The 9,861-nt window shown below is 46.2% G+C and overlaps 1 pseudogene; it reads right to left on the reverse strand.

Moving 5' to 3' along the window:
• Positions 1-2,532: 2,532 nt before the first annotated feature.
• Positions 2,533-9,861, reverse strand: LOC101401460 (uncharacterized; annotated as a pseudogene).

Consider the following 9,861-nt stretch of genomic DNA (forward strand, 5'->3'; position numbering starts at 1 on the left):
TTCATACTCTGTTATGATGTATTTGGTTTCACATACATATGACCTGTGTCCCCATGAGATTCTCTGAAAATGTTCCTAGGTTCCTAGCAAGGAGAGAGCTCCAGGAATTGTCATCAGTGTCCCAAACGGGAGAAAACCTCTCAATCTACTTAATAGACAATCTCAGCAGGAGTTCTTATCATGGCTTCTGTTTTTGACTTCAGTTCTTCAACTGTGTTTAGTTTTGTGGATCTTTTAAGAAGAATTCCTCAAAACTTAAAAGAAGCCGTCAAGGAATTCGAAGATTTCTTCAAAAATAAAAAGTGTGAGAGTTGTGGCTTTATTTTGTGTGACATGCATTTTAGTGTCTGTTTTTGTATTTTGGTCTCTTGCTCCTAATTAGCTCTTTTTGTCATATATTCACCCAAGTGTGAAAGTTCCACGGGGCAGGGGCCAATGCTTCCCTTCCCTGCCATTCACATTTGTTCTTCACGGGAAGTTTATGGGAGAGCAGTTTGGAGACAGCGTCAAACAGCATGAAAAGGAAACTTAGGAAATGTGTGTGAGTGGGAGGGCTGACAGTCAGTGTCCTGTGATGTGCCAGGCAATGTTCTTGGAGCTACACACATACTCTCATTGTCACAAGCACCTGTGACATGTGTAGTGATCTGTCCTCATTTTACAGATGAAGATACAGGAATATGCTCAAGTTCACAAGGCTTATAACTGGCAAAACTCTTATATATCCTTGACACTGAAATCTCTGGGAATGGTGGAACTCGTTGTGAAAGATAAGCAGCCAGGGAATCTCTTCAGACACTTCAGCAGCTTATATGCTTGGAATACCTGTTTTCTTTGACAGAGTAAAGCAGGTCCAATCCCCTCCTTCCCAGCCATGGTTACATCCTTCCTGCCTCGACCCCCTCAAGCACACAGACAGCAGGGACAAGAGAAGCCTATGGCACATCAAGAATGGGTTTTCTTGCACTAAAGAGTCCTCATTTAAGAACTAGGTCTATAAGAACATAATTCAGGCCTGTTCTCCAGAAAGTAATTCACTGGAAATTAACCAAATTATCTGCAAAAGTTATGGACTAACTTGTCCAAAGAAACATTTAAAATTGTTCTCAATGAGCCGGCCCCATGGCTTAGCGGTTAAGTGCGCGCGCTCTGCTACTGGCGGCCCCGGTTTGGATCCTGGCGACCACCGACGCACCGCTTCTCTGGCCATGCTGAGGCCGCGTCCCACATACAGCAACTAGAAGGATGTGCAACTATGACATACAACTATCTCCTGGGGCTTTGGGGGGGAAAAAAAAAGGAGGAGGATTGGCAATAGATGTTAGCTCAGAGCTGGTCTTCCTCAGCAAAAAGAGGAGGATTAGCATGGATGTTAGCTCAGGGCTGATCTTCCTCACAAAAAAATAAACAAATAAAAAAAATAAAATTGTTCTCAAGTATAAGGGCTACTTATGTGCTCTGTGGAATCCAGCAAAAGATTAAAGTGCAAAGATGAGCAGGCTTGCAGAGCCTCATTTTGCACATCAAAGGGCAACCTGTGATGTGAGCCTTTGTCCTCTCACAATCTAGCCAGTATCCTTCTCCTGCCAACCAGAATGGTAACATTGGGTATGTCCTCGGTCTTCATTGGACCCTTTTTCCTGTAAAGAATTTATAATAACTATTCTGAAAGTGATGCTGGCCCTGATATCAGTTCCCCTACGTTAAACCCAGAATATAGGGGGTTAAAACCAAAAGCACTCCTCCTCTTTCCCTGCTTCTCTAAGTTACATTCATCTGTAAATATTGGTTTTTTCTAAACCTTTGTATCCTTGAACTTCACAAGGCAGATAGAAGTTACAAATTGTCCACCATCCACCACGGAGACGGCTGAAGGACACCCACCTGTGATTCCCTTATCCGCCATCCTCCTCCCTGCCAGCAGCCTCACAGGGCCAAAGGAAGGCTGATGGGAAAGCACTGAGCAGCAAGGCCATAGGTTCCCCCTCCCTACAACCTACATGTCTCACAACCTTTAAAACCCCTTGCCTCCCATCTTGTGGGAAGATGGGACAAATTTGAGAGCTCTTATCTCCCGGCTGATGTCACCCGAAATAAAAACTCTTTCCTTGCCATAAGCCTGGCATTCCAGTTTTATTTGGCCCCTCTTGTGTGGCGTGTAAAGAACCTGGGTATGTATCCGGTAACAAAAGGTGAGGGTTCTTTTTAATTTTTTGATTCTTTGTCATTAGGATGAAAATATATGAGAGAGGTCTGGTTGTTGGAGAAAAAGTAAGAAGTAGTCCTCTTCCTCTGTCCCAGCTGAGTTCCTTCCACATCACTGCAATTACCTGAAGGGAGTTTTTGTTCTGAGCCAACAGAAGCAATAATCCTCTGGGCCTTGTGTCTTCTATGAACATCTCCCTAGTTCATCTGATATGGGGGTGATACCTCAATTGGATCAAGCAGAAGAGCTCTGGGTTCCATTTCCCCATAGTTAAAAATAAAAATATGGGGGGCTGGCCCCATGGCCAAGTGGTTAAAGTTCGGCGCGCTCCACTTTGGCAGCCCAGGTTCATGGGTTCGGATCCCAGCACAGACCTACACCACTTATCGGCCATGCTGTGGTAGCGTCCCACATACAAAATAGAAGATTGGCACAGATGTTAGCTCAGGGCGAATCTTCCTCAGCAAAAAATAAAATAAAAATAAAAAACTAAAAAATAAATGAAAAGATGATCTCCTCATCTCAAGATCCTCAACTTAATTACATCTGTAAAGATCCTTTTTCCAAATAAAGTAACATTTACAAGTTCCATGGATTAGGACTTGCTATCTTTGGGTGACCATTATTCAACCAATTACACTGGTACATCTTGAATGATGGTGAGATCTATTTTAGAGGCAGATTTAATTGGATCCGGAAGATGAAGCTTATTCTGCAATTCTTTTTTCACATCTATCAAATTTGCCCCTTCTCCATGACTATAAATGGTTACTGCTTCCAATGTGTTGATAGCATCCCTCTGTCACCAAGGGACCATAAGTAGTGACAAAGTATGGGTCACAGGCTGGTTGCTGGGGCAGGGACCTGGAAGCAATGGTAAGATAGATGGTGACCAGAAGTGAAATATCTTGATAGAGCAGAGATTTGAAGCATGGAAGAGAAATTGATTATGAATTTCTGACATGGGTGATTTCTTATTACACTCTCCTCTGCCTCTTCTTAGCAGTTGTCAGAAACCCACACTGGACCTATATGTGAAGGATGTACTCAGCAAGTCCTTTTTGAAGATTACACTAGCTACTGTTTACTGAATAAACATGACAGCTTACTATGTCATGTATAGTGCTTACTACTTTCACACACATTCTGTACCCAGAAGAATCTGAACTAGGAGTTACATCCCTATTTTATACATAAGGAAACAGACTTAGGGCCTCCAAGTAATTAAGTGGTGAAGCTAGGATTCTCACTGAAGCTCTGTCTGCCTCCAATGAACTGGCTGCCTGCCCATTTACCTAAGAGTCGTGTAGGTCATTCTAAGCTTTCGTAGACTTTCTTTTTTTTTTTTCATAATTGAGATTTTATTGGTTGTTTTGAGATCAGTACACAGACATTTCAATCTGTACGCAATTCTTAACATATGTACCAAAAATCTGAAAAATCATGTAGTTGTGATTCTTTTCTAAATGGTTATTCCAGTAACTTTCCAGCTTAAAATTTGGAGGCAAATTTCCCTTAACAGGATATCAAGTACCAATATCTTCAAATGTTGACACCTGTTACAGCATAAGACCCACTAATTCACAATTTAATATCATATCCACTACATACTCAAATTTTCAATCTTTCACAGCACATTGACAAAGTTACTAGGAAACTGGACTACCATGACGAAAGATGTTATAGAGGGCACAAAATTCTGACAGGGAGAACCAAGATCAAGGAGTGGTTTTCTTTAGGAAACACTTCTACCAAAAACAACATGGGAATAGAAGTAATTTAAAATGTTCAAGACATATTAAATGCACAACTGACCCCAAATTGCCATTTAGTATGCTTTATATGATAGGATATAAAAGCTATCCCTATCTCTGGAATGTTAGGCTGACACCCAAGACAATCAAAGCCTCCCATATTCAATATCCCACTATTTTCTGGTTGTACCAAAAAATAAACAACCCGCAAATGATCTCACCTCTTTAAAAAAAGCATTTACACTTAAAAAATGGGATGAACAAAAAAAATGGGATGAGGTGGGATTCCCCCCTTCTTAAAAAAGTTTCTAGAGCTACTAAAAAACTTGCATTTACAAAATGATAGAAATATTCCTCTGGATTGTACAAGGCAGACAGCGACCACTGATAAGACATGGTATAGGACATTAATCAGACCTGGCCTCTTTCTCTCTATCAGGGGCTGCACTCTTTTCATTTTTAGTTTCTCCGTTTTTGCAGGTAAGTCTTCGTTAGTTTCTCGGTTAGCCTCTTCAGCCTGGTTTCCCTTTGTTCCTCTTTTCCCTTTTGTTTGCACTTTTCTGTCTGAAGATCTATCCTTTCCTGCCGCCTTTTTCGGCTTGTTTCCACTTTTGCAGGAGCAGGTTTAGCGGACAACCTCGCCGATCTCCTCTTGGGCTCCTCATTCGCCGCCCCTTGGCGGAGCTGGCCTTCCTCCTGGGCGTCGTGGCGGCGGGGCCGGCGCGTGCCGGGTGCCTGTGGGCCGCGCCCCCTAGACCCCTCGCGAAGCTGGGCTGCGTGGCCGCTGCCGCTCCTCCCGCCGCCCGAGCTGCTGGCACCAGCCTTCTTTTCCTGACCACAGAGATTAATGACGTTTGCCTTTTCTGTTTACTGTCTTAGACCCAAAGTTGACAACCGAGAATGAGCCAAGTATTCCAAGATGGGCTGATTGTGAAGCAGCAGAGTCGAACGGAAGATTTGGTGAGTCTTATAAATCTAGGAGCTATTAGAAACAGAGCAGCAAAATTCCACCAGAGAGAGAGAGAGCAAGTGTCGCCTTCCTCCAGGTTATGTTCTAGCAGACAACAGTCATCCCCAGAAAACCCCCCATTGGAGAAAAAGCTTATAGCCATAAGAAAGTTGACAGAAGTGTTGGGGGCCAGCCCAGTGGTGTAGTGGTTAAGTTCAGCGCACTCTGCTTCCACAGCCCAGGTTCATGGGTTCGATTCCCAGTACAGAGGTACACCACTAGTCAGCCACGCTGTGGTGGCAACCCACATACAAAAGAGAGGAAGATTGGCACACGTTACCTCAGGGTGAATCTTCTTCAGCAAAAATAAAAAAAAGTTGGCAGAAGTGGTTGCTCAGCCATTAGTAATCATCAGGAAATCCCCAGAGTAAAGAAAGCCTACATATGTAGTGACTGTGGGAAAATCTGCCATCAGAAGCCCCACCTTATAATGCAAGTGAGAAACCTACAGGAGAGAAGCACTTTGAGTGTAATGAATGCGGGAAAGCGTCCACCGGGATCCCACCTTTACTCAGCATTGGAAGATCCATACTGGGCAGAAGCCATTGAAGTGCAGGGACTGTGGAAAATCCTTCAGGCAGAACTCTCACCTCATTCACTCTAGAGAGAAACCATATAAACGTTGTGAGTGTGGAAAAGCCTTCAAGAATTGCTTATGGCTTTCTCAAAAGGATACACACTGGAGAGAAACCTTATTCTTGTTACCAGTGTGAGAAAACCTTTTGTCTTAGCAAAGATCTAACCATACATCAGAGGTTCCCCACTGGAGAGAAACCTCATCAATGCAATGACTGTGGGAAAACCTTCTATCAGAAATCAAGTCTGATCACACCTCAGAGGGTGCACACTGGGGAGAAACCTCATACATGCATTCTTTGGGGGAAACTTTCTGGCAGAGATCAAGTCTCATTATACACCAGAGAATCCACACTGGAGAGAAAACTTATAAATACAATGATTGTGGGAAAGCCTTCTGCCAAAGTTCAAACCTTATCACACACCAAAACATTCAGGTCAGAGAGAGGCCCCATGCATGTGATCGGTGTGAGACAACCTTCTCTTTGAGGAGGGATCTCACCAACATCAGGGTGTTCACACTGGAGAGAAGCCTTATCAATGCAAACAGTGTGAGAAAAACTTTTGTCAAAGGTCAAATCTTCTCACCTCTCAGTGTCCACACTGGAGAGAGACCTTACGCCTGTGACCAGCGTGGGAAAGCATTCTGCCTTAGCAGGGATCTCAGTGGACACCAGCACGTCCACGTGACAGAGAAACCTTGAAAATGCCTCTGTGTGAGAAAGCTTCCAGCCAGAGCTCAAGCCTTATCAATCTTCAGAGTGTCCATACTGGAGAGAGGCCCCCTGCCTGTGGTCAGTGTGAGAGAACCTTCCGTCTTAGGAGGGACCTTACCAAGCACTTGAGAGTTCACTTAAAGGGGAGCCTTGAGAGAGCCTTCAAGCACGGTTAGGATTCTACCTCATATATAGTATCTATGTGATACCAGGTTATTATAATTTAGGATCCCCACCCCAGAGAGGGGCCCTGTGATTGTTATAAATGGGACGCATCCGGCCTCAGGCACATACAGTCACCCAAACTTGTACTCCAGGAAACCTCGCGCATCTGATGGATCAAAAAGACTCCAACATTGTGAATGCACTTAATGCCCCTCAATTCTACACTTAAAAATGGTAAAATTGATGTTATGTATATTTTACCACAATTTTAAAAATTGCCCCAAAAAAGTATGTTATGCTTGGTGTATGCAAGAAATCCCATTTTGTACCCAAAAAAAAGGCTCTCACAGATGTCTGAATCATATTCTGCAACTGTGGAGTCTAACTCGTGAGAAATTTAGAGTAGTTAAAAAGGGAAGATGTCTTATGGTGGCTCAACAGTATATCTAAACTCGAAATTCCGCTCACAGCAAACATGAGACTAGTCTGAAAATTTGTAAATGTTCTTTAAAGATCACTGGAGGGTTGTTGTCTCTGTCTAGAAAGACACCACAGGACCTGTTTGGCATCTCTCTAAATCATGAAATGCTCCCAGCAGGCCCTAGGGCTGATATGAATGATGAGTAAGTTTCCTGAGCACATTCCACATGCAGCCTCTCTGCAGTCACTTGACTGGCTTGCTCTCATCTAAGCCTCATAAAACTCCACAAAGCAATTACTGTTTATAGAAGTGAAAACTGAGGCTTAAGGAAGGTGAGTAATCTGCCAAAGGGTCACTCACAGCAAGACAAGGGGCAAAGCTAAGTATATCTGACTCAAGAACCCACCGTGTTGGCTCCATACGGATATGGACCATTTCTTTAAAAAACAAGTTTCAATGGCAGTTAAGCTGACCGTCAAAGAGATTTGTGGTAAGATAGCATTGAAAACAGATTGTGAAGTCAAGAGAAGTTGGAAATGACTTAAGAGGCAATGCCCATGAAACCAAGGATCTGATCGGATTCAAGTTTGTATCAATTCTACCAGGACCTGATCACATTTTGAGTTCATTATGCTATTCGTTGACAATCAGTCAATCAATCAATCCACACACAAACACTGAGTCCTTGTTGCCTTTCCAGCCACAGCTAAGTAACAGCCCGTCTTTAGGGCACATCGATTTCATTCCTAGTCCAGAACTTCCTTTGCTGCTCTCCAACATGATTCCTTGGGGCCAGAGTGAGCCCTCATCAATGGAAGTCAGACCACCATTGTTCTGCTGAAGCCCTCCTGTGGCTCCTGGCTCACTCAGGGAACAGGAACAAATGAATGTGCAACCTTCATGTGTGATGTGTGTGATAGTCAAATGTCTGCTATTAACACCCAGCCTCTTTTTGTCATCCCCGGACCCCTGAGCCCCAGGGCCCAGTGACTGGGAGCTCACTCTGAAGTCATTCCTTTACCTCCAGACAACCTGACCGTTGGACCCAACCTCTCTAGCCGCAGCTTCCCCTCTGGCCCCTGACCCTGAGCTCTTATCACCTCTCCCCTCGCATAGTCCTTCCTGATTTTTCCTGAGCACTCACACCTCCGCTGACTCCCAACTCTAACACCCTCTAAGTGTGGCGCCAAACCAAGCATGATTCTCCACACTCGTCCCTCCCGTGTGGAAGGGGCTCTCACCTTCCGCATTCTGTCTACAGAACCTCAGAGCCCAATGGCTTTGTTGTCAGGCACGTTGTGTTGTGGGACTCAGCTACAACTAAACTTTTCACTGAATCAACTTGCTTATAAACCTCCTTTGACTTCCTGGTACCTGTAGGAAGGAGACAAGTCCTTGGCTTGCCATGTGAGGTCCTTCCAATCTGACCCTAACCAGGGTCTCCCACCTCATCTCCTGGGGGACCCTCTCCTCTCCCACCTGCCCTCCTTTCCCCCAACACCTGCTCCAGCCACCCTTCTCCACGGGGATCAGTGCACCTGATGTTTCACCACCATGAAACAGACCCCCACTCTCTTCACCCTTCAACCTCATCTCCTCTGAGGGGTTTCCAGGTTGGTCAGCAGAGCCATTCTTCCTGCTTTGGCAAATTTACCTCAGTGGCTCTGAAACTGAGGGTGAAGGAGTTAAAATTTCCCTGGACTAGGGTGAAACTGTGCTTTATACCCACAAGGTTAACATGGGAAACAAAATAACCAAAGTTTCTGAGCTTGCCTTGCAGAACAGCAGGAGGACCGCTGATAAGAGAGGAATTGCTGACAGCCCCCACCTGACTAAGCATCTTGGAGGAACGTTGAGAAGCTAAAATGACTGATTATAAACTTTAGATGTCAAAGACAAAATCCACTGCAGGCAACACACAGAACAGTCACGCCTGTGCAGAGGACTCTTAGAACTTCAGCCCCCAAGGCCACATGCTCCCCCTCCCCTACCTAAAACCCCAAATAAAAACCCTTGCTTGTAGCTTTTCAGGTAGTTTGGGATTACAGCATTAGCTGCCCGTTCTCCTTGCTCAGCGCTTTGCAATAAAATTCCTACTTTCTTCCACTACACCCAGTGTCAGAGATGGGCTTGCCGTGCGATGGGTGAGCGAACTCACTTCAGGTTCGATATCAGCTCCAGGTCTGGCTGCTCTACTACAGTGCTCCTCTGGCCTCTGCCGACCTCTCTTACCTGGGACTGTGTCCCCACACCCCGCCCAGTGCCAGCACCTAAATCAGCTTGTCTGGGGATAAGGTGAGGGGTTTAGGGAGTCACTGGCCGCTGGGGTTCAGAAATGTTGAACAAGGGGCTGCATGTTGTAACATATTCAAGCATCATGTGAAAGGGGTGGATGTACAGACCAGGAAAGGGAGAGATTGTTGCTTTCGTACTTTCATCCAGGCATCCACCTTGTGGATTGCCAGCTGACCTGACAGAAGGTTTAAGTCAGGGGTTCCCAAACTTGATCGTGCATCAACATCACCTGCGGAGCTAAAGGAACCGGGAACACTGCAGGCCCCGCCCCCAACTGCCCGATCCTACCCCTGGGCAGTGTGGGGATCTTCGGACCCTGGAAACCCAGCCAGGCTCCTGGGGAGCCAGCGCCACAGTCTGCAGCATCCCGGGGTTTGGACGTGGCCAGATGCGCGGACACCGCGGTTTCCCCAGCGAGTCCCGCACTGCCCGGCTCCGCAGGGCGCCGGGACCCAGGCTCACTCGGAAGGGGGGGTCCGGAGGCCGGCTGCGGCAGGGGAGGGGGTGTCGCGTTGGTCCCCGGGCTCCCGACGCGTCCAGACAGGGTGTGGGGAGGGGACGCTCCCGCCTGGGGGCTCCAGGCCCCTCCCAACTGACCGTCTCCGCGCCGGGCTCGGGTCGCCCTCTCCCGGACAGGCGGGGACGCGCGCGGTCTCCGAAGACCCGGTCACCTGCTCGGTGCCCTTCTGATCGGGCCCTCGGAGGAGCTCCCAAACCAT

This window comes from Ceratotherium simum, chromosome 26 (genome assembly GCF_057802395.1).
Source record: "Ceratotherium simum simum isolate JZ-2026a chromosome 26, ASM5780239v1, whole genome shotgun sequence".
Lineage (NCBI taxonomy): Eukaryota > Metazoa > Chordata > Mammalia > Perissodactyla > Rhinocerotidae > Ceratotherium > Ceratotherium simum.